Here is a 23,110-nt window from a genome sequence, read left to right on the forward strand (position 1 = left end):
CCCTACCGTTCATCAGATGATAAGTGACCGGAAATCAGAAATGAAGTATTTGCTCTGGATCTAAACTAAAATTAATTTCCACTTTAGTTTCCTTGCCAAATCCTGTGGCTGGAGGGACAAGCAGACGTTGCAGGATTTGAGACCTGTAATTAGGAGAGGGAGCGTGGTGGGGAGCCGCACCAGGGAAGAATGGGGGAGAGAAAGATGGAGGCGGGAGTTGTTCATGTGCCTCCCAGAGCACTTTGTGTCTCCTTTGTACCAGAGGGGCATTCAGAAGAACACCTGAGAGTGGCGGTGTGAGAGGAGCTGTAGTTGCCCTTTCCGGTTGTTAGGACTCGAGGTATTATTTCAACACTGGCTGGCACATCAATCCTACGGTTTTGCCAGACGGCATAAACCGCCAAACCTTCCACCTTCATTTTTATGGGGAGTTTTGCTAAATGTTTTTCCTGTGCCCTCATGTCTGGACACACCTCATTTTGAGTCAAGAAAATGAACTTTCTGCTGTGACTAAGAGGCCCCAAAACATTATATTAAAATTTGATCAGGGTATCACATATTATTCCACAAACCGGAACGGACCCAGCGGCCAGAGTGGCCTTTTTTGGTCTGTTTCATCCCAGACAACCCAAAGGGAAGCTGAGTAAATAGGGTTGCAGGCCCAAACAGGTTTCTCATGCTCACTAGAACGTGCAAATCACTAAGTAGTTCATGAAAGTCTTACTAAAGGTTTTCAGTCTAATCCAAAATGCAAAACATTTGAAAATGTGGACGGTGGATTTTTAATAGAGTCTGGCACAGTAATTACAAGTATTTCCTCTGAAGGAGACTTCCTGGGTTCAGATCCTGGCTCCACCACTTATTATCTGTGTGACCTTGAACCAATTTCCTGACCTTGCTGTGCTGGTTTCCTCATCTATCAAATAGTAGCTACCTCCTAGGGTCCTGGAAGGAGTAAAGGAAGCAGTTATTGTAAAGCCCTTAGAATAGCGCTTGGCTCATAGGAACCCCTCAGTTAATGAGCTATGAATATAATTTTAATTTTCAACTGCCTATTTAAAATCAAGAGTATATTTATATTTAAATGCTCAGGAAAAAGTATATTTTTAAAACACTTTTTCAATTGCAAAATTAATATCTGATCAATGAAAAAATTTACAACAGTGGTTTTCTGTTTTGAATATACATAGATGTACATAAAGAAATAATGTTTTAAAGTATAAGCTTGGTAAAAATACTTTATCAAGGCAAAAATACCGTAGATTTTCTCTTCTGTCTGTTGGTAAGGAGGACAAGGAAGTTGATTCTCAGCTATGCTTGATCTAGAAAAGTCTAGAAGGTTGCTCTCTACAGCCCATTGAACACTACCAAGTGAGCACCAAATATCACTTCATGCTCTTCAGCTGCGGGAGTGGATGACCCAGGGCTACCAGCTTGTATCAGGGCTTCGTCTGCATTCCCATCCTTTACTAAATCAGAGATCTTCGCATGAAACGGCAAGTCTCTCCTCTTCTCACTCTAGTATCTAGCCCACAATTTTAATTATCTTCTCTGGAACACTCACATATTTACAGTTCCAGCCCAGACTTTCCCAGTGCTAGACCATCTCCAACTTAATACAGCCTCTTGGATGCCCGAAGAAACCTCAAAATCAACTTATCTAAAACTGAACTTATCATCTTTCCTCTCAAACCTGACCCACTTCCAGGAGTCCCTGTTTCATTGAATGGCACTGCCATCCCGTTTTCCAAGCCATAAACTTCAGCTCAACCTTGCCACTTCTTTCTCCTTCATCTTTTATCCAACTCTTCACCAAGTCTTATTGGTTTACCTCTTAAATTACTATTGAAGTATCTACTTCCACATGCGTCTACTTCAAGCCTCACTACCAGCACTCAAGTTCAAACTATCCACACTGCTCATCTGAAACTACCCATATCACTCATCTGGACCACTGTCTTTTAGCTGAGTTTCCTGAATCCACTCTAGGCACTCCTCCAATCCATTCCCCACACTGAAGCCAGAGTAATCTTTTCAGATCTGATTAAGTCACCTCCCTGCTTACAACGCTCAAATGACTTTTCATTATTCTTAGAATAAAGATGACTTCTTGACTTCTTAATTCATCCTACAAGACCCTGCATGGTCTGGCCTCTCTCTGTCTTTCCTGTTTTGTCTTGTAATCCCTATTTCACTTGGTCTCTCCTCTTTTGTCCCTAAGGCCTTCTTTCTGTTCTTTGTCTTTTTCATGCTCCCTCTCACCACAGGGTCTTTGCACATATTGCCTTGAATGATCTTCTTTTCCTTCTCAGCTTAGTCAGTGCCTACTTTTCTTCTCAACTCAAGCATTACTTCTGCAAGGAAGTCTTTCTTGATCTCCCTAATGAAGTCAACTTCTTCAGGGAGTTAAAGTACTTCTCCTGATAGTACTTTATTAATGCAGTCATTCAACAAATATTTATTGAGCACCTGCTATGTGTCAGATTCTGTTCCAGGTACTAGACATATGGCACTGAACAGCACAGACTAAGTCTTTCTTATGGAGCTGCTATTCTAGGACGAGAAACAGACAACAAACAAGTAAATATAAATGTCACAGGGTGGTAAGTGCTCTAAAAACAAACAAAGCATGGAAGTGGTCAGATTTGCAGTTTTCCATTTTTTGCATATGGTTCTTTGATTAATATTTGTATTCCCCACTAGATTGTACGCTCCAAGAGGGCAGCGTTTGCTCACCCTTTATCTTCAGCATCTAGCACATCTATATGACATAATGTCTATCTCATAGTAGACACGCAGTAAAAATAATTGAATAACTCTCATTCCAACTAAGAGCAATTTCTGCTAAGTGGAATACAACACTGTTGGATTGCCTTATATAAGTAGATGTTAATGATTTTTCTAAGTGGTATTTGAAAGTGAATAGCACATCTCACTTCAATGCACTTTAACTTTTTTAATCGCTATATTTGAATGTAACACAGAGATCTTCTTGGGAAATTTCAGGCCCTGAATACTTTGAGTTCCCTTCTTTCTTTTTTTAAGATTTTATTTTTCCTTTTTCTCCCGAAAGCCCCCCAATACAAAGTTGTGTATTTTCAGTTGTAGGTCCTTCTAGTTGTGGCATGTGGGACCCCACCTCAGCATGGCCTGATGAGCAGTGCCATGTCCGCACCCAGGATTCGAACCTGTGAAACCCTGGGCCTCGGACACGGAGTACGCGAACTTAACCGCTCGGCCACAGGGCCGGCCCACTCTTCATTCTTAGATGAAAGACAAATCCTGAAAACATCCCACACTTTCTTAATTTTTATGCCAGTAAATGATTTTCAAGTTGGAACTCAAAAAAGCAATTCAATTAGTGAATTCTGCTGTGACCAAATAAACCAGTTAGAACACAAACCTGCTTCACAATCAGGTCTGTACTTTTGGGAAGAACATGACTCTCCCCAAAGGATGGACATGACCCCGAGGCCTGTAAGCTTTAGCTGGAGCTTTTTAGCTATTTCCAGGAAGCCCGACCAGCTACAGTTCCAAGGCATTTATTTTTCTTCTCTGTAGAGACAGTCAGCATCTTTTAAAACCAGAGTGTTTGCCTGCTGAGCATTTCTGGGCAAGGCAAAGCCCCATTCTGGTATTTGTGCTTTATTTCTCAATGAGAATGAAAGCTAAAAAACTAAAATGAGACAATGATAATAGGATGGTGAGAAGAAAAAAAAAATGAAAGCAAACAGGATTTTTAAAAGCGACATTTAATTTTAAAAGCACTAAATCCATCTGCAATAATTCTTCTAAAGCATTTTGAGAGTTTACTTGATAGCACATTTTCTCTTGGTTTTCATATTTTCTAAAGAAACTCTTGAAAAAGAATTATTTTGTCGGAATTCCTCCAGAAAGTGAAGGGAATAAAGCTCCAATAAGGCAGAAAATTGTGCTGAAAGCAGAATTCTAGTGGGATGGAAATGAGGGTGGGTGTGAGGCGAGGACACAAATTCATGGCCATTCGGTATGAAACGCAAAATAAGCAAAAGCACAAGGAGTTTATTTTCCAAGCACAGATCATCTCAGTCGGGTAGCTGTACTAGCTGAACCATAGAGCTCTACTGACATCTAGTGCACAAAACATAACGATCTTCTATGAAATGAAATACTCTCCATAGTTATATGTAGTAAAAAGTGAAATATTTATGTATCAACATAGGTCAAGGGAAACCATAGCAATTAAAGTCTTTCAATGAAGTCTTTTCTTCGATAATATCTCATTTCATTCCTTCTGCAATAACCCTGCAAGCAAAGCAGAGAAATTATTATCCATCTCATTTCACACATGGAGAAACTGAGGCTTGGAGAAAGAGATGCTTAGTGATTTTCCCAAGATGACCCGCCTAGTAGAACAGAACCGAGACAAAAATGAAAGACTTCTTTCATCTTAGACCTCTCTCTTCTGCAAATCTCCTTCTCTCTGCATCCACAGTTGTGCCTTCCGCACTTCAGAGGATGCTGAGAGATGTCCTCCAAAGGTAGATAAGAAGGTTACTGCTCACTTGGGATAGGGGAAGAGAAAGGGGCACAGTCTTGTCTCAACCCTATGGAAATTAGCAGAATCTCTGGATTTATGCTATCCTGACTTCTAAAACCACAAATTAGAAAAACCCAACTCCCTAGCAAACATGGTAGTTGGAAGTGAATATGGAAGGGAAAAGCCTCAAACTAGAGAGGAATTGAGAAGTACCAAATGTCCTTTTCCCCCTTTCTCAAATAAAAAGAACATATATACGTGTGTGTGTTTATGTACACATACATATACATATGTATACACACACATAAATATATACATATGCATATCGTGTGTGATATACACATCACACAAATATATACATTTTAGAGATACATATATATATATATATATATATATATATATATCTCCAAAAAAATCTTAAAGTTTCTTCCCCCTAGTATATTTTACACTGATGGCAGATACCAAGCACCTAAGTTTACGTTTCCCATTTAATAGCAAAAACAAAAAACAAACAAAAAAAACCCCAGGAGGCCAAATAAATAGAAGCACACAGTAAAGAAATTACAAGAAGAATTAACTGCAGGGAGATAGTCATCTTTATATCTAATGAGTAAAAATAACTTTATGGGAAAGAATACTTGCTTTCATTTAGGTTTCAAAAAGGATTTATTTGGGGAAAACTGCAGCCCCAATTCAGATTTCTGACCTGACTTCAACCTTTCCAAAGGCTTTTTAAAATTTGAAGGTCTCATAGTTAAAATAGTATAAAGTTATTCTGAATAAAACAATAATAACTACACACTAAAAAGTGAATTTATATGAACAAGCCAAAATATTCGGGGGAAAATATGGCTTTTCTTACTTATCTAGGGGAATAATGATTTGTTTAATGAACTTTATAAGAGCATTTTTACCATTGAAAATACCATTGCCTATGCCCTCATATATTTTAAAAAACATCGTTTCAACTGCTTTAACTATAACTTAAAGAGCAAGCAAAGAGAGCAGACGTTTGCTCTTCATCTGAACTATATTCAGTATTAAAACTTTCTGAAGAAAAAATATTTTTAAATATCCCATTATGAAATCTAATCATTTTGTGTTTAGTTGGTTAGAAAAAAAGTCCAAAGGAATGCTCCAGAAAATGTGAGATGAGATCAGGGGCATTTAGAACTTCAGCATTTTCCCACAGTTTCACTTTTAAGATTTGGCCCATTAAGATATGTTTTCATTGGAATCCTAAAAGCAAGAAGAGGATTTAATTCAGGGAAAATGATGGTTATTTGCTGAAACAATATAATTATTTGCTCAACCAGAAAATTACTATAATTTACTTAAACTTCCATCCAGCTCAGGATTTCAATTTCATATCTGTTTCCTTTGACATAGAAAATGAATATATTGGAAACTGCTGGGAGATTTATTAGGAGATCTTTATCTGAGCAAGAAACAATTAAAAATTGGTTATCAACAAATTTTGTGTATTCTTAGAATTTATGTACCCATAGAAGTTTTGACTCAAGAATCAAAGGAATGGTCTGGCAATTACCATGTTAATTTCAACAATGAAGAAGCCAACGCAGGTCATTCTAGCTTAAATAGCCAGCTAGCTCAGTTGTTGTCCACACTGACTGAATTAATCTAATGCTATACTTCCTCTGAAAGAGTGTTTGCTGTTAGTGCCCTCAAATGGATTCTGACTCCTTGAAAACCCATGTACAGCAGAAAGGGACCCTGCTCTGTCTTTTTGCACCATCCTCTGACCTTCCAGCGCTATATCAGACAATGCTCCGCTCCTATTCGTAGGGTTTTCATGGCCAATTTTTCAGAAGCGCGTGGCCAGGTCCTTCTTCCTAGTCTGTCTTAGTCTGGAAGCTCCACTGAAACCTGTACACCATGGGTGACCCTGCTGGTATTTGACATACCAGTGGCATAGCTTTTAACATCACGGCAACATGCAGCCATCACAGTATGACAACCGATAGATGAGTGGTGTGGTTCCCTGACCAGGAAATGAACCTGGGCCACAGCAGTGAGAGTGCTGAATCCTAACCATTAGACCACCACTGAAAGTGTGTACAATAGTTGAAAAGCTAGAAACAGGAAAGAAGTTATGAAAACCTGGCATAAGTTGCTGGTCTCAAGGAACAAATAGAAGTTATTATGGTCAAGAAATTCTATATAATAGGAATTGCAAATTTAAATATCCTTAGGAGCCAGACAGAAGACATGGAGGAGTGGTGATGGTTGGGGTGGTAACCAGGGTTGGTAAAGAACGTGATGAACTGGACGTGCCCTGTCCCAAGAGGCATCATCCACTACACACTTCCAGCCAATTAGATGAGGTAAGAATGTGGGGAAAGTCAGGAATCTGGAGTTTTCATCGAAATCTCCAAACTTAGAAAGGGCCAAACCAAGAATGTCTGTAGATTGCATTCAGCTCATGAGTTATCAGTTTACGATATCTTACATATAAGCATCTGGGCTGAATCAATTTTGCATTTTCTGTGTGTGTGTATGTGTGTGCTTATGTGTATGTGTGTGTGCAGACATGAATTTGCGTATCTTAGACCTCTCTGCGTATCCAAGGATGAGTCAAATTGACAAATTAAAACAACAGCCAAAAACAATCAGTCTGCTTAATTGATCCCCTTCAGCTATGGGATGTACACTGGCAGGTCCCTGAAGCACTGGTGAGGCCAACAGGGTCACCCTCCATCAGATGCCCCCTCTTTCCTTCTTGAGCACCCCCTCCCCGTCTCCTACCTTAACCGTACTTTTAGCATCCAACAGGCAGTATCCACAGCTCTCCTGTGCAGGACTGCCTTAGACCAACTGGAGCCACTTTGCTGACAGGTGAGAGAGCCAGAGGTACATCCCCCTAGGGTAAGCAGCCCTTAACAACTAACTTTCAGGCATGGGAATGTGAAAGCCCAGCTCTCCTGCCTTGGTTTGGGGCCACCTTGAGCTATAATGTACACCCCTGAGCTTTCCTGCAGGATTAGGCAGATGATCCCCTCCACAGGACTTTGTCTCCATTGGATCCTTGTTTGGTTTCTTCCTCTCCCCCTTTCAGCTCCCCTACTCCCCACTGGTCCCTCCCAGGAGCAAGCACTTCCTTAATAAATTACTTGCACATAAATCCGCATCTCAAATTCTGCTGAATCCAACCTACAACCACCAGCCTCCACTCTGCCTTAATTTCCTCTTCCTCAATATGAGGACAGAAATATTACCTACCTCATAGGGTGGTTGTGGCGATTACAAATGTTACCATGTATAAAGAGCTTAGAACAATCTCTGGCAATCACTATGTAAGTGTTGGCTAAAATCATTCTCTTATGTTGTTAAGAGGATGCAAATAAAAATGAAACTATCACACTTTCAGCCAAGTTCTGTTTCTGATGGAAGCATATATTGATTTCAACTTTGGAGATATATATACATATATATTAGAGCTCACTAAATCTTTTTTGTTCTCCAAGGTTCACACATGACCATATGACATGCCTCTGGGAGGAAGCAGGATCCCAATAACAAACCAAACTCAAGCACAAGAATGGAGGCTGTGTTTATAGGTGGCAAAACTACCAGACCATGGCATGGGACATCTCAGACACCTCAGACATCCTAATGAAGCATCACAATTGATTCAGCTGCAGCCCATCTGTCAAATGAACAGGCCATAGTAAGACTAACTCCCATGGTCCATTTGCTTCTTCTATATTGACACAACCTCAGCTTCCTGTCTTTCCTGCAGAAACAGGCATCTCTTTCCGAATTTCTCCGTTGTTGTCAACAGCACCATCATCTTTGTAATCCCTCAAGATTATAAGCTTAGGATAATTTATTTCTAACTTAGTCCCCTCAAACCAATCTATCATCATGTTTTGCTTATTGTTTTTTCAGAATGTCTAGCAGCTCTGTTCCTTTCTGAAGATGCCACTGTAATTAATATAAACCTTAATACGTCATGTTTCTCATACCATCTTATCTCTTCTGTCTTCAAGTCCTTGTCAATATAGCTGGTAGAATACACTTTAAGACTTGCATGGTTTCTCTCTATAGCCAAAGAGTGTGTGTAACCTGCTCAAATTATTTAACATGCAAGTCTGTAGTGCTATGTGCCAGGGACTGTTCTGAGTGCTTTACAAGTATTAACAACCATCCGAGGTAGGTGTTATTATTGCCCCTGTTTTATAAATGAAGAAACTGAAAGATAAATAACTTGCCTAAGGTTATAAAGCTTGTAAGTGTCAGAGCCAGAACTCAAAGGCACAGCAGTCTGGCTGCAGGGTCTGTGCACTTACTGTGAGGCACTTACTGATAATACCACACCACTACTACCACCTCTCAATCAGTGTTGGTCATCACCACCATCAACCTTTACCACGATCTCCCCCCAAACCCTCGACTCCAATTATCCCCATTTCTGAGTTTCTGTGGGCAGAATAGGATGAGAAAAACTCTGTAAATGGTGAGAAAATGGCTTGTTTGGTAGGTTTAAACAAGGAAATCATAGGAAATAACGCTGAAATGTGTGTAAGCAATCTCTCTGTGAAGGATCAGGCTATAATTATAGGCTGATCTGCTCATGAATGCCAAACCAATGAACATATCTATAACTGGCTCTCAAAATGTTAATAGTCTCAGTTTTTACAGCTTCCACCTTGAGATACGTTCTTAGGGAATTTGGCCAGAGGCTATTTTATGGCCCCACTAAGTCCTTTTCCTGGTGGACCAGGAACCAACCTCAGAGAGAGTCTATGTGTGACTCTCTTATAGTCTTGTGAGTTCCTTAAATCTCTAAGACCCTTCTTCAGTGGTTGGAGTGGTTATTTCTCTTCGTTTGAGAGTATTACTTCCAAACTTCCAGTGCCATCTCTTCAATACTTTTCCAGGATGCCTGTGTCCTCCTGCAAATAGGACCTGATGGCCTGCCTAATGTCCCAAAGACCCCATGAGTGATGTGTACATTAGGATACACTTATGACTCTACTACACTTGAATATATAATTTTTAACTTAATGACTTTTAAGATTATAAGCAACTCTTCCGTTATTACCATATTGATATGTATTTCATATTCAGAAGGCCTGTCCAAATTCTTATTTACCTTCAAACAAACTGAAAATTTGGTGGTGGTCAAGGGTCTTTAGAAATTTGCCAATCCTTGCCATAATTCTCTTCCAATTAATTTTCAAAGTAATTCCTTAGGTGATCGTTAACATCTTCTTTAGGAATCCATTAATATTTGCTAAATCTTTTAACCAAAATAGAATTACTAGGGCTGGTTTCAGTAAAAAATTACTGCATGAAGTGCTAAACATTGACAACAATATAAGATGTTCCGAAAGCTTTGCAAGATAATTATTAACTGACGAAAATAAATGAAAGACTTCAAAAATGTGATGTTCAGTCACCATCTGGGATGGCTTACTACAGTAAAATACAAAAACAATACTGCAGAATACATTTTATTGTATTTCTTCAAACTAATTCAATTATAGAACCATATAGTGGGAGCAGATTGTGGTTACTTGGTTGGGATGAACATAAGCTTTTAAATTATTCTTTTCATTTTGGACCCAAAGCAGGGTGACAGAGAATAGTTGGACATTAATTCCTTTAAAATTTTCCCTTGGGGGAATATAGCAACAATTTTATTCCATTGTAACTAAGACATATCAATATGGCTCCCCCAATTGGATCAAACATGACACACAACAGAACCATTGGCAGCAGATGAGTTGGTGGTATGAGATCAAAGCATGAATGGGGCCGAAGGTACTCAAAGTCAATTCTCTTGGCCAAAACTTTTGCAAGTTTTAAATATTCCTTATGATACTGTCTCAGGATTCAGAGCAAGATGGTAGAGAGTTTGTCATCTTATATAAAGTTCTGCTCCTGCCTTGAATCTTAACTCTAACAGTTAGATATGGCCCACCTCATGCTAGGCATCTATCTTAAATAACCTGGAGGGGATCTTCAACAAAAGATTAGTTAAGAATGCCAAAACCCATTTTAAAGCATCAATACTACATAAAGCTTACATAGATTAATTGGTGCATTAATAATCATTATTTATGCATTAATTTATACCAAATCTCATTTTAAAAGGGCTGTAATTTACATTATTAAAATATAAATAAGTGCAGAAAATTAGTAAGAGAGAATTAAGGCTAGGAAAATATTTCAAGTCAGGGGCAACGTTAGTACATTAAAATATAATGTACGTGGGGCCAGCCCCGTGGCCTAGTGGTCAAGTTCGTACGCTACGCTTCAGTGGCCCAGGGTTTCGCCGGTTTGGATCCTGGGCACCGACATGGCACCACTCCTCAAGCCATGCTGAGGCGGCATCCCACATGCCACAACTAGAAGGACCCACTACTAAAAATACACAACTATGTACCGGGAGGCTATGGGGAGAAAAAGGAAAAATTTTAAAAAATTAAAAAACGTTTTAAAAATAATAAATAAATAAATAAAACATAATGTAGAGTTGCCAGAAATAGTGTACAAAATTGTCTCTAGAAGCCAAAGAAAAGAGAAAACTATCTTGATATATAAAATTCACAGAATCCATAAACATGAAAACAGACCAATTTTTTCAGCGGAAAGCCAGTCTTCCTTGACATTAAGACCTGAAAGAATTTCTTCCATAATTTCTGATAAAGAAAATCTGATCAAATTCACTTTTATCCGTAGAATCTTCAACAGCCAAGTGCACACGCTCTTTCTTGTTTCTAAACTCTTACCATGTTCTTTTATCTTTTATTCCAAAATATTTATTGAGTACCTGGCATTTGTGTCAGATGCTGGGGAATACAACCGTTAAGCAGAACAGACCTAATCTTGGTATGGGGTTTATAGTTTGGCGAGCCAGAGAGACGGAAATTTTTCAAAAACCACGTAAATAAACATATATAGTTATAATATATATGTATAATACAATATATAAACATACGTAATTACAAACTGTAATCAGTGCTATAAAGGAAAATGATGAGGTACCATGAAAACAAATGGCCTGATCTACCCTCAGAGGTCAGAGGAAGCTTCCCTGAGGAAATGGATGAGTTTGCACTTGGAACTGCAAAAGGAGTAAGTGCTGTCTCGTTTAATACTGTACAGTGCTGTATTTTTTCTACTGTTTAAGGGGGAGGGAATCTGGTCTTGTTTTCCAAATTTCCCTAGTGGATGCTGAGCTGCTCTAGGCAGAAATCACACCGGCTCTCTGTATCCCCATCCTACTTCAAGCATGTCAGGGACACTGCGGCACTCAAGAACCCACAGCAGTCGAAGGAGGAGAGAACACAGTTTAGCATCACCACCACCAAAAATGCTCAGCAGGGATATATAGTTTCCTTTAGCCTCAACTCTTAGTGCTTTGAACTAATGACTGTTTTAATTGACAGGAAATTCAAATACATCTTCCAAGCACTCTATTATTATTACAAGTTTTGGGGGAGATTGGAGTTCCCCTGGAGAGAAATTTAAGCCGAAGAGCTGGAAAAACCCATGCTTTGTTACAAACTGGGAATTTCTCTTCACATGCTGTTGTCCTTCTGCTCACTGTACGTGATATTTCAATATTCCCTCCGCAGCAAAGAACCAGGCAGCACCTGCAGACCTGGCCTCTTGTTCCTACCATAACAAATTGTTAATTATTCACCAATACCACCAAATTGTTTTAACATGCCACTGAGGTCACTGAAACCACTCTTAATTTCTCTCTTCCCCATCTCTCCTTTTCCTTCTCCTGCCCGTCTTCCTTCCCTCCCTTCTCTTTTCTTTCCTGTAACCCTTGCACTCACCTCTCTCCCTTTCTACCCCCACTGACTCCCCTTCTCAGGATGTAAAAATAATAAAACCTGATGATCAGACGCTGCACGGTGACGCAAACCTCTTGAGTTCACTGATCATGTGCCTGGTGACTTCATCCCTAGACAGGGGCTTTTCCTGCCTGGAGTTGCCGCAGACGAGACTGGCCTCGGAGGATACCTGCCTGTTTGTAGGGAGCGATTAAGATATAGGAGCGGAGGGGCTGGCCCCGTGGCCGAGTGGTTACGTTCGCGCGCTCCGCTGCAGGCGGCCCAGTGTTTCGTCGGTTCGAATCCTGGGCGCGGACATGGCACTGCTCGTCAGACCACGCTGAGGCAGCGTCCCACATGCCACAACTAGAGGAACCCACAACGAAGAATACACAACTATGTACCGGGGGGCTTTGGGGAGAAAAAGGAAAAAATAAAATCTTTAAAAAAAAAAAAATGATATAGGAGCGGACATCAGAACAAAAGGGAACGGGTGTCCCTGTCCTATATGGGGAGGAGCAGATAGCACAGGAAAATATAAATTATAGAATCAATAGAAGTGGGCAGAGAACAAGGCTAGAAAGAGAGAAGAAGGCCCTCCCTGGGGAATGGGCAAAGTATAGTTAGGGAGATTGGGTTAGAAAACAGAATTTAGAGAAATTCCCAGAGCCAAGGACACAAGGAAAAGAGCTTAGCCTTGGGCTGAGTCTCGAAGGAGGAATTGCTATTGAGGGTTCTTTGTTTGTCCAGATAACTTTGTTTCCGCCAGCTTTATTGAGATATAATGGACGTATAACATTGTATAAGTTTAAGATGTACCATATGTTGATTTGATACACTATATATTGCAGGATGACTACCACCATTGCATTAGCTAACACCCCTGTCGTGTCACATAAAAGCATAACAAAGTGATGATAAAGTGCGGGGATTAGCTGTAGAGTTCTGTATTCAGATGACCCAAATTTGAATCCTGACCCTGCTTGTTAAGCTACATGACCTTGGGGAAGTGACTCACCTCCTCTAAACTTCATTGCCTAATCTGTAAAATGGAAAGGATAAAGCAAACCTACAATTGTAGTTGTCCCACAGTGGCAGCTCTTACTATTTCTTCATCTGCTATTACTATTACAACATTGTCTAACATGTGATAGGTACTAAATTTTGTTGTGACTGACTCTGGAAGGGATATATGTGCTATACATGAATAATGCGGACAGTTTTTCTCATAGGACAAAGCGCAACCAAACAGCCAGATTTCGAACAACTTCTTTCACATACTACAAACATTGGCTGGACATTAAAGAGCTTTAGCCTTGACAGTCCCCATGTGGCCACAGAGCACTGTCCTATGCTTATTTTCCTGGATGTCCCCCTATCATACAATCGGGTTTGCTCCATTCTTTGGGAGTTACAACCTTCCAATGGAAACATCAGCATCCTCTCCCTCAGGCCAGCAAGCTATGCTATGGAAAGGAAAACAGCCCTCTTGACCTGCCCGAAGATGCAACCTTGATTTTGGATGGCCAGGAGCTGAGAGCCTGGACCTCTGTGTCGATGGTCTCTGGGCAAAGATCGCATTTCCAATGACGTAGGTTTCTATCCACAGCAGGGCAAGAAAAATGACTGCATGGAATCTGCACTCTTTATGACCCTGACAGTGTGATTGTTAGGGCCACTCATGCCATTTTGTGTAACGAAAGCAAACAAGAAGAAGCCTTATATAAACCAAGCAGAGATGTCAAAATATTAAGATGGTCAGATCCCGTTTGGAACACTATGTTGGATTTTGGAAACCATATTGTAAGCAAATGCCCTAAAGTTGTGTCCCAAGGATAGCAACAAGATGAAAAAGATAGTGATAATTTAGGAAACACAGTACATAGATGTGTCAAGAACTGAATAAAGAGCTAAAAAACACTTTATAAACATCATCCCATGGAGTGTTCACCACAACCCCGTAAGAGAGCTAATGTGGTTCCCATGTGTCAGGTGAAAACACAAATCATACAGGTCTGTAAGTAGCTTTTCTAAAGTCACAGCTAAAAAGCTGTGATGAGTTATAATCTCAGGTCTGTTTCGCTCCAAAGTCTCTCCTCTTTCCAATTACAGAGATCTGGAGCGTGACTTCTCAGAAGGGGCTGGAAGCACTTGAGAATGGTTGAGATAGAGGAAGACTGATAAAGACAAGACATGGTATTTGTCTTTATTGTAAGAAAAACATCTTTGTTCTATTTAGCTACAAACCATGGTTCTAGGATGGAAGTTTCCTGGAAGCAGGTTTGACTTAATATAAGGGGGAATTCTTTAACAGCCAGAGCTGACTCACAGAGAAATGGGCAGACTTGGGCAAATTCTGAACATCCCAACACATTCAAGCAGTCGCCCAGTGTTCTTTTGAGAAGGATGTGGTAGAGGGAACCCTGCATCAGGTAATGGCCAGACTGTTAATTCTGAGATCCTGTCAATATCAAGATTATGCAATCCCAAATCAGCATTTGCACTGTGTGTTATCAGGTCACTGATACACATACAACAGGCCAGCTCTTGTGTAGAGCAGTGTTTAAACGAGGACTCTTCTGATCTCAAATGATAGAAGGCCCAACCCAAACTGGCCTAAGCAAAAAAGAATAAAAATGGAAACAAACAAAGTAGTGAGAACATATTGGCTCAAGCAACTGAAAAGTCATATGGATGTGGATGCGGCTAGAAATACCACTGGATCTAGGGGCACAAATGATGGCCTCAGGACCTGATTTTCTTCTTTTCATCTCTTGGTTCTCCTGCATCTCTCTTGAGTGACTCTCAAACAGGCTCTCTTATATCTTATCATATCAAGATGGCTTCCAGAATTTCTGGGGACTACATTCTTCCGGGCTCAAAACCAGCAAAAAAAAAAAAAAAAAAAAAGAAGATGAGCTGGGAGTGTTATTTCCAATGAGGCCTGTGATTCACTTTGATAAACCTGGCTTCAGTTATGTGTGTGCCTGGCACTTATTACCATGTCCAGAGAAATGAGGAGGTCTGATTGGCTTGGGCCAGGCCACATGTTAAATTCCCAAGAATCCCACCCAGACCACATGGACAGAAGTAGAGGAAGAGTGGATTTTTTTACTCTGATGAACGTTATTGAGGGCCTGCTATGTGAATAGAGCATTGTGCTGAGCACCACCAAGCATACAAAGATGACTAAAAAGAACCAAAGCTATTGCGTATGACAGCTAAAGACAAGGCAGATTCATTTGTACTGAATGACATTTAGGGAGTGGCTTATAATCACCATTCTGCCTTTATGTAGGAAATCTGGGGAAACTTTCACTGGTTCTCAAGAGGAGCAATTTTGCTTTGCAACCCCTACCCTCCGGGGAACATTTGACAATGTCTGGAGATGCCTTTGGTTGTCACAAGCAGAGGAATGCTCCTAGCATCTGGTGGGTAGAGGCCAGGGTGCCGCTAAACATCCTACAATACACAGGGCAACCCCTCGCAACAAAGAATTATCCAGCCCAAAATGTCAATAGTGCTGTGGTTGACAAACCCAGCCGTAATGGAAAGCACATAAACATGCACTTGCAGTGTCCAGAAGCCTCCCGGTTATAGGTTAAACCCTATGGTACTGTGATAACTGATAGCGCTACAGCACAGCTCCAAGAAGGGAATGGCATGCCACATTCAGGTTGGAACAAAGGGCAGAGGACCAGGCCTGGGTTCTGTTTCATCCGAAGGCACTGCTAATAACTGTTCACACGGGGTTGGTCACCTTCACTCTCATCCTAATTAAAGCATCCCAGCGGGAACTCATGCCACATTGCCTTCCAGCTTCCAGGCTGATCACCCACCAGCAATTCATACCTGCTGGAAACTAGCTGGATGACTAATGAATTGCACAGGGTTTCTGTCAAACACACATCTTTAACTGGTCAAGAGACCTAACTTCATTTCAGAACTATTTGCTTGCATCTCAGATGGGTGTTCCAGATGTCAAGGGCAGAATCCTGTTGATGATCCAGGAACCATGCCAAAACTATTTGCTGGAAGCACTCCAAGGAATTGACTTCACACTCTCTGCAGTGGCCTCGAGTCGGCCAGTGGTGGTGTTAGGATTATTATTGAATTTGTGTTGCACGGCCAGACCTCACAGTCCAGAAACTTCATCAGCCTGCAATGACGCTCTGCCCACATTACTTTAGCAAGTTTGAAGTAGACTGGCAGACTGAAGGATGGAACAGGAAAGAAGGGGCTGAAACTGTATTATTCCAAGCCAATAGACCCTTCTTCTGCCTCTCTGCCTCATTTTGAATTTGTAAAATCCTGCCATGATAAACTAATCCGTTAACAGTCAAAGATCACCACTTTTAGGCCATGTCTATTCAAAACCCCCAATGCAATCATTTCGTTCATTCAATTTTGTCAAGAGGGGAAACAAGTCAAACCAACTGTTGGACTAAATTAGCATTGATTTTACTTAAATCAGTAGTTCTCAATCTTGACTTTACATTTGAACCACTTACGGAGCTTTTATAAGTCCTTGCACCCAGGCTACCCCCTAGGCGGCTTGTGTAAAAATCTCTGGAGGTGGAATCCAGGAGTCAGCATTTCTAAAGCTCTCCTGACAGTTCTAAAGTGCTCCTGTCTACATGTCCATCCTTCACGCTTTATGATCTGGCTACCACCAATGACTTAAGGAGACATAGACTACGAGAATGACCTGAGCCTTACAACCAATGAAGGAGGAAGGAGGGAAATTCCCTTCAGACTATTTCCACAGGTTCATGACCCCTGGCGTTGGGGGTTCATTTATGTATAACTTCCTCTCCATTAATAATTAAAAAATAGCTGTTCAGTTCTCTTGTGCAGCAATAACTCTGCAATGTAAAAGTGGTTTCCTACAGTTTATGCAATTGGAAAAGAAAATCATTAACACTTCAGACCAGAGAGTGTGGGCAATACTGAGATAGATCATTTTCTGGTATTACTGCTTATTGGCCATGTTCATAAAAATAGTCAGTGACAGGCAACTGCATAATAGTAGGGGACAGGGGACAGACTTCAACTTCATGTTAGTCCATTTAGGGAAGCACCAATGACCTCTATACACTTACCTTAGCCTTAAAAAGAGACTGCTGCTGTGTTATGGATCCTTGGCCCCTCTTGGATCATTAGAGCTAAAAGATGCCACCCACCTTCCTAAGCTCAGATTTCCTAAAACAATGGAACATAAAGAGATTGGATGAACTTCCTTCGTCCCTTGTACTGGAGAGCTCTCCAGCAATTAGCCTCTCTGCAGGAACTAAAACTACCCTTAAAAACTTCATAAATTCTGCCTGAGAGTTTTATTTTCCTAAGCCTAAATTCCTAATACGAGCTGTTTCCTGAAATTAATGACCAGCTGGAGAGAATATGTGTTTGGAGTCTGCATATACACAGGCCGTAGATCCATCTCAGGTCTAGATCCCCTTTTCCTGGGAGTGATATGCTTCTCACAGCCCCTGATATTTCATCATACAGGGTCATCACTAGAGCCGGCCTGGTGGCATAGTGGTTAAGTTTGCACACTCTGCTTTGGTGGCCAGGGGTTTGCTGGTTGGGATCCCAGGTGCAGATCTACGCACCACTTATCAAGCCATGCTGTGGCAGGGCTCCTACATATAAAGAAAGTAGAGGAAGATGGGCACAGATGTTAGCTCAGGGCCAATCTTCCTCAGCAAAAAGAGGATGATTGGTAGCAGATGTTAGCTCAGGACTGATCCTCCTCCTCAAAAAAGAATAAGTTCATCACTAAATTACTCGCTGTCATTCCCAATAGAGACAGGAATGTTTGATACCATTTCAAGCAGTGAGGGGAAGTGGATGGCAGGGCAGATTGGAGAGGGTGTCGGGCAGGAGGTCTACTTGGCCGAGGCCTCATATCCCAGGGGGCCTTGTATGTACACTCTTAACTTTATCTCCAAATCATGGAATTCATAGAGTCACAAAGATGAATGGGCAGGTTCAAAGATGTTCATTATATCAGTTTAGTGTATACCCCATTAGTAGTCTATGGTGCCTCTAGTATACTATGAATTAATATTTTTATAAATCCTGAATTTCTTGTGAATAATGTTATTACATTGCATTGTTTCTTCATGGGTTAAAAGTGTTGATATATTAAAGGTAAACATTTAAAATATACTACAACTTTTCAAAATGTGTTTTGATATGTCTAGTTGTTTTTAATGAATCCAAAACTCTGGAATCGGTCAAAGTCTCTCTGAAGTTCTGAGAGGTGATGGCAACAGGGTGTACACAAGGAGATGGTCAGCGGAACCATTATAGAGGGAGAGACGTACTCAGTGTGGCCTCTGTTCTCCGAAGCATCTTAGCTGGGGATGGGGCTGGTAGCTCTTTGATCTCTCCCTTGCTGACAGAGCCACATTGGGCTCTCCCTTGAGCTGGCATAAAAGAGAGACCGGATCGCCTTTGAGTGGTTCCTGCCCAACAAAACGCAGACAGATGGGTCTGCTGGGGGAGGAGGTGTCCCCAGCGGCGAGGACTGCTGAACTAACTCTCTGCCTGTGGGCTGCTGTTTCACACCTTCCGTGGTGAGCAAGCAGAGGATGAGTTCAAAGGTACACATGAGGGGCCCCTGGCCCCACTAATGAGTGCTCCAGTGCCATAGCCTGAGAAGCTGAACACACCCTAGACCTTGAGTTGAAGACTTTTAAACGTGTGTCTATGGGTTCATTCTCAGATGATAACTGTACAGTGCAAAATTCTTTTCAATGCCCTGGCACCCTGGGGAGAGGTGTTATTGCTGATGGGAAGGGGGGAGTGCAGGTGGTTAGGCTAAAGAATGAAAAATAGCCAGTTCTAAACTAGTGGTAATAATAGAGCCAAGGATGGTGTATTAATTTCCTATTGCAGCTGTAACAAATTATCACAAACTTAGTGGCTTAAAGCAATATGAATTTATTATCTTACAGTTCTGGAGGTTCAAATTCCAAAATGTATCTCACTGGGCTAAAATCAAGGTGTCAGAAGAGCTGCATTCCTTCTGAGGCTGTACAGGAGAATGTTTCCTTGCCTCTCTGTTTCTAGAGCTACCCACATTCCTTGGCTTGTGGTCCCCTTCCTCCATCTTCAAAGCCAACAACAAGGAGATGAGTCCTTTTCACATAGCATCTTTCTGGTTCTGTCTTCTGATTCCCTCTGACTCGTTTAAGTATCCTTGTGATGACATTGGACCCTCTCACATAACCCAACTTAATCTCTCCATTTTACTTTATTTTCTCCCTGAAGCCCCAGTAGATAGTTGTATATCCTAGTTGTAAGTCACTCTAATTCTTCTATGTGGAATGCCACCAAAGCATGGCTTGATGAGCAGTGTGTAGGGCTGTGCCCAGATCTGACCCAGCAAACCCCAGCCGCCAAAGCAGAGCACGTGAACTTAACCACTCAGCCACGGGGCCAGCCTCCAATCTCCCTATTTTAAGGTTAGTTGATTAGCAACCTAATTTCAATATAACCTTCACTGCCCCCATGCCATGTAATCTACCATATTCACAAATCCCAGGGATTAAGAGGTAGATATCTTTGGGAGGCCATTATTCTGCCTACTACAGATGGCATGTATAAATTACAACTGGAGATCAAGCAGTCTTTCACTAGCAGACACTTACTGAACACTAATTTGCAGCAGAGATATAAACAATAGACATGAGTAGAGAAGGCAGCATGATAAGCAACATGATGGAGGTCTTTGCAAAGGAGGAAAAATGGCTCACTCAGCTTAAAGTGGGACAGGGAAGTCCTCACCCTGAAGATGCTATTTATCCAAGAATCTCGCTTGTTTCCACCACATTCCTGACAACCATATCAGAGCTGCAAAAAAAAAAAAAAAGTGGACAAATGGGCTAATGGGATCATCACCATTGATATTAATTGAGCACTTACTATGTGCCGGGTACTACCTTGGAGTTCCTGATTCGATGGGTCTGGGGTGGGGCCCAGAATTTGTGTTTCTAACAAGTTCCAGGTGATGTCGGTCCTGCTTTGAGACTCACTGGCATGGTGCAATCAGCACAGGCATTGGAGTCAGACCTGGCTTTGAATCTGGCTGTGTCACTTACCAGCTGTGTGACCTTGAGTGGATTCTTAGCTTCTTTAATTTTGCATCTGGAAAATGACAATAATTCACATCCTGTTAGTTGTGAGGATTTTAGGTGAGATAATACATGCAAAATACAAAGCAAAAGACAGACCCCTGGTAGACTTTGGTTTCCTTTCTTTTCCACCAATCTTCACGCTGAATAGAAGATGAACCTCAGGATAAACACCTTCTGGAGGACTGCCACAGGCTCTGAGCTCCGAGGCTTGAGTTAGAAACTTTCCTAGCTAGTTAGATCTAGAACCCCAAGCTGCGGCAATGATAGGAGGAAATGACAGCCTCCTTGTTCTTTCAGTGCATCAGCTATGTTGAACTTTGACCTTTGTCCTCAGCAATCATGTGATTAACAAGATGATGTTTCACAAGAACTTCACCACAGAACCACACTGTGATATGCTCGTGATTCAGGCCTCCCAGAAACCCGGAAAAACCGTCTCATCTTAGGAGAGCCATACTAAGGCCAACAATTCTATTATCCTGGAACTTCTGGTAATAGTGATGGGAAGAGATCTTTAAAAGCATCTGTGGCTACAAAAACATGGGTGATTTGTGAGGACCGAGAAAAGAGCTCAGGGGGAAAAGAAAAGAGCTTAGAAAAAAACTGATCACTTGAATGACTGGATCATTATTTTCACTATTTTTCTTCTTAGGGTAAGCATCATCTCATTTCAGACTTTCCTTTTTTCAGTCATCTATCTGAAACAAAACCAGTGCCAGCGCACTTTGGGTTTGGTGGAAAGTCAGCTTCATTTTTCCCAGAATGAGTCTCATCACTCTGCCAACTTCCTGTTCCCCAAGGCAGCATCAGCTGCTGATCACAACCCTCTTCGCCCAATTTCAGACACATCTGGTAGCTTCATCTTAAGATGCTAAAATCGCCAAAAAGAGCCGTAGACTCTTTGAGATATTTTTTGGTTGTTAAGACAAAACAACAAAATTGGCTTCTTGAATATTTTTAATATTATCTCCTTTGGACACAAAATATATTCCCAGGAGAGTTTGTCTGATAAAATAAAAGCAAGAGGCTGATGTCATGATTCACTAGAAAGATAACCCTTGCAGAAGTAAGCACCCAGGCCCCTGAGTCAGTGCTGATAAACACTTGGCAAACAGGGTTACGAGCATCAGGAAAGCCGGGTATCTATTGTGCAAGTTTGTGAGAAAATTGGAGCTTGAGAAAAGTAAGTCTGAGTCTCTATTTCCTAAACATTTCAGACTCGTGTGTGCTTACACTCACCCAAACACACACACACACACACACACACACACACACACACAGTTTTAAAAGGGTACCCGGAATGTGTTTGAATCAGATATGGTAAGACATGCAGACATGGAAATGACTACCAAGAAGGGAGAAGTTTCATATACTCACAGATTCCTAGAAACAGGAGGCATGACACACAACGCAGGGCCACACAGGGAAGCTCCAGAGTTGGTCAGGAGGCAGAGGGAGTGAGGGGGAAACAGGGGCAAGGGCAAGAGCTTTCATTGTGGCTTTTGTGGGAAGAACAAGTGAGGCAGGGTAAGCAGACTTAGGATTGGCTAGTTTGAATAAATTCAAGGAGTTCTGGGGCATCGGGGCTGTCACTAGTTGTCTGGTACCTGGTTTTGGAGTGACTAGGGTAGGTGGATAGTGGCCCAGAGAGTGAGAATCCAGTAGAGGCGGTGGTTGGGGGTGTGGGCTCTGCATTGGTTGGTTGGCATTTGAAAAGCAGGCTCCTCGGCGAGTTGGTGCTATCTCTTGGAATTAGCTAACCCTGGGAGGGGCAGTCCCTCCAGGGTCAGCAGGGCCCCAACATGTCAAAGCATCAGAGTATGGAAAATAAAAAGACATGATTAATACACACACACAGCTGGGAAATTTTGCAGCGCAATACCCCACGCCAGGCAGCTGTTTAGTTTGGGGATGATTTTGTGTTTTTTCTGTAGACCCTTTATTGGCAGTTTTGACATTGATGCTTTTTCCCCCTGAAAGGGGCTGTTTCAGTAGTGGATGTTGCTGCCTTGTCTCTGCATCACATATTCTGTCACCAGTGTAGTGGTGGGGTGGGAGGGGCGATTGGGGTTTTAGCTTTGCAGGGCCTTCCAGGAGCTGCCTCAGCACTGAAAGAAGTGAGATCTAAATCTAGTGTAAGTCTGATAGGAAAGAAAAAGGCCGCAAAGACTGGGATGAGAATGCTGATGATAGCGATTCCTTATATTACTGGTACAAAAAATTTCAAGGAGTTTAGCAGACGCGTATTTTCTCAATATCCTCAAGAGGCAAATAAGAGGCATATGAGAGCTCCAGTCTTTGTTTTCCAGCACTCACTTCCTTGCCCCATTCTGGTACCACACTCGATTGACTCTGCCTCCTACCAACACCACCACCAAGGTGGCTGTGTGACCCAGGCTGGGCCAATCCCAGTGTCCCATCTTCCTGGCCACATAGACCTTCACCCAAACTGGAACAACCTCAGCCCTTCCTTGGGGTTTCTCTGCTGGTGACTTCAAGGTTCACAGAGCTAGAATAAAACAACAAGAATAATAATAGCTGATATGTGCAGAGTGATTATTAGATGCTGAGCATACTGAAAGCACTTTACATATCTTATCACTTTTAGCTTGATCTTTACACCACCCTATAAG

General features: G+C 41.5%; 1 long non-coding RNA gene across 2 annotated transcripts in view; it reads right to left on the bottom strand.

Moving 5' to 3' along the window:
• Positions 1-4,021: 4,021 nt before the first annotated feature.
• LOC111772703 (uncharacterized) overlaps positions 4,022-23,110 on the bottom strand; it is a 35,059-nt gene continuing 15,970 nt past the window's right edge. The window contains exons 4-7 of one of the 2 annotated variants that reach the window (XR_011437580.1): positions 22,085-22,986; positions 20,283-20,487; positions 20,128-20,193; positions 4,022-4,284 (exon numbers count right to left, since the gene is read on the bottom strand). This is a non-coding gene — a long non-coding RNA (uncharacterized lncRNA). Of the gene's footprint in view, positions 4,285-20,127; positions 20,194-20,282; positions 20,488-21,854; positions 22,987-23,110 lie in introns of those variants that run through there. The other variant, XR_002806707.2, reaches the window with a different exon arrangement.

This window comes from Equus caballus, chromosome 3 (genome assembly GCF_041296265.1).
Source record: "Equus caballus isolate H_3958 breed thoroughbred chromosome 3, TB-T2T, whole genome shotgun sequence".
Classification (NCBI taxonomy): Eukaryota; Metazoa; Chordata; class Mammalia; order Perissodactyla; family Equidae; genus Equus; species Equus caballus.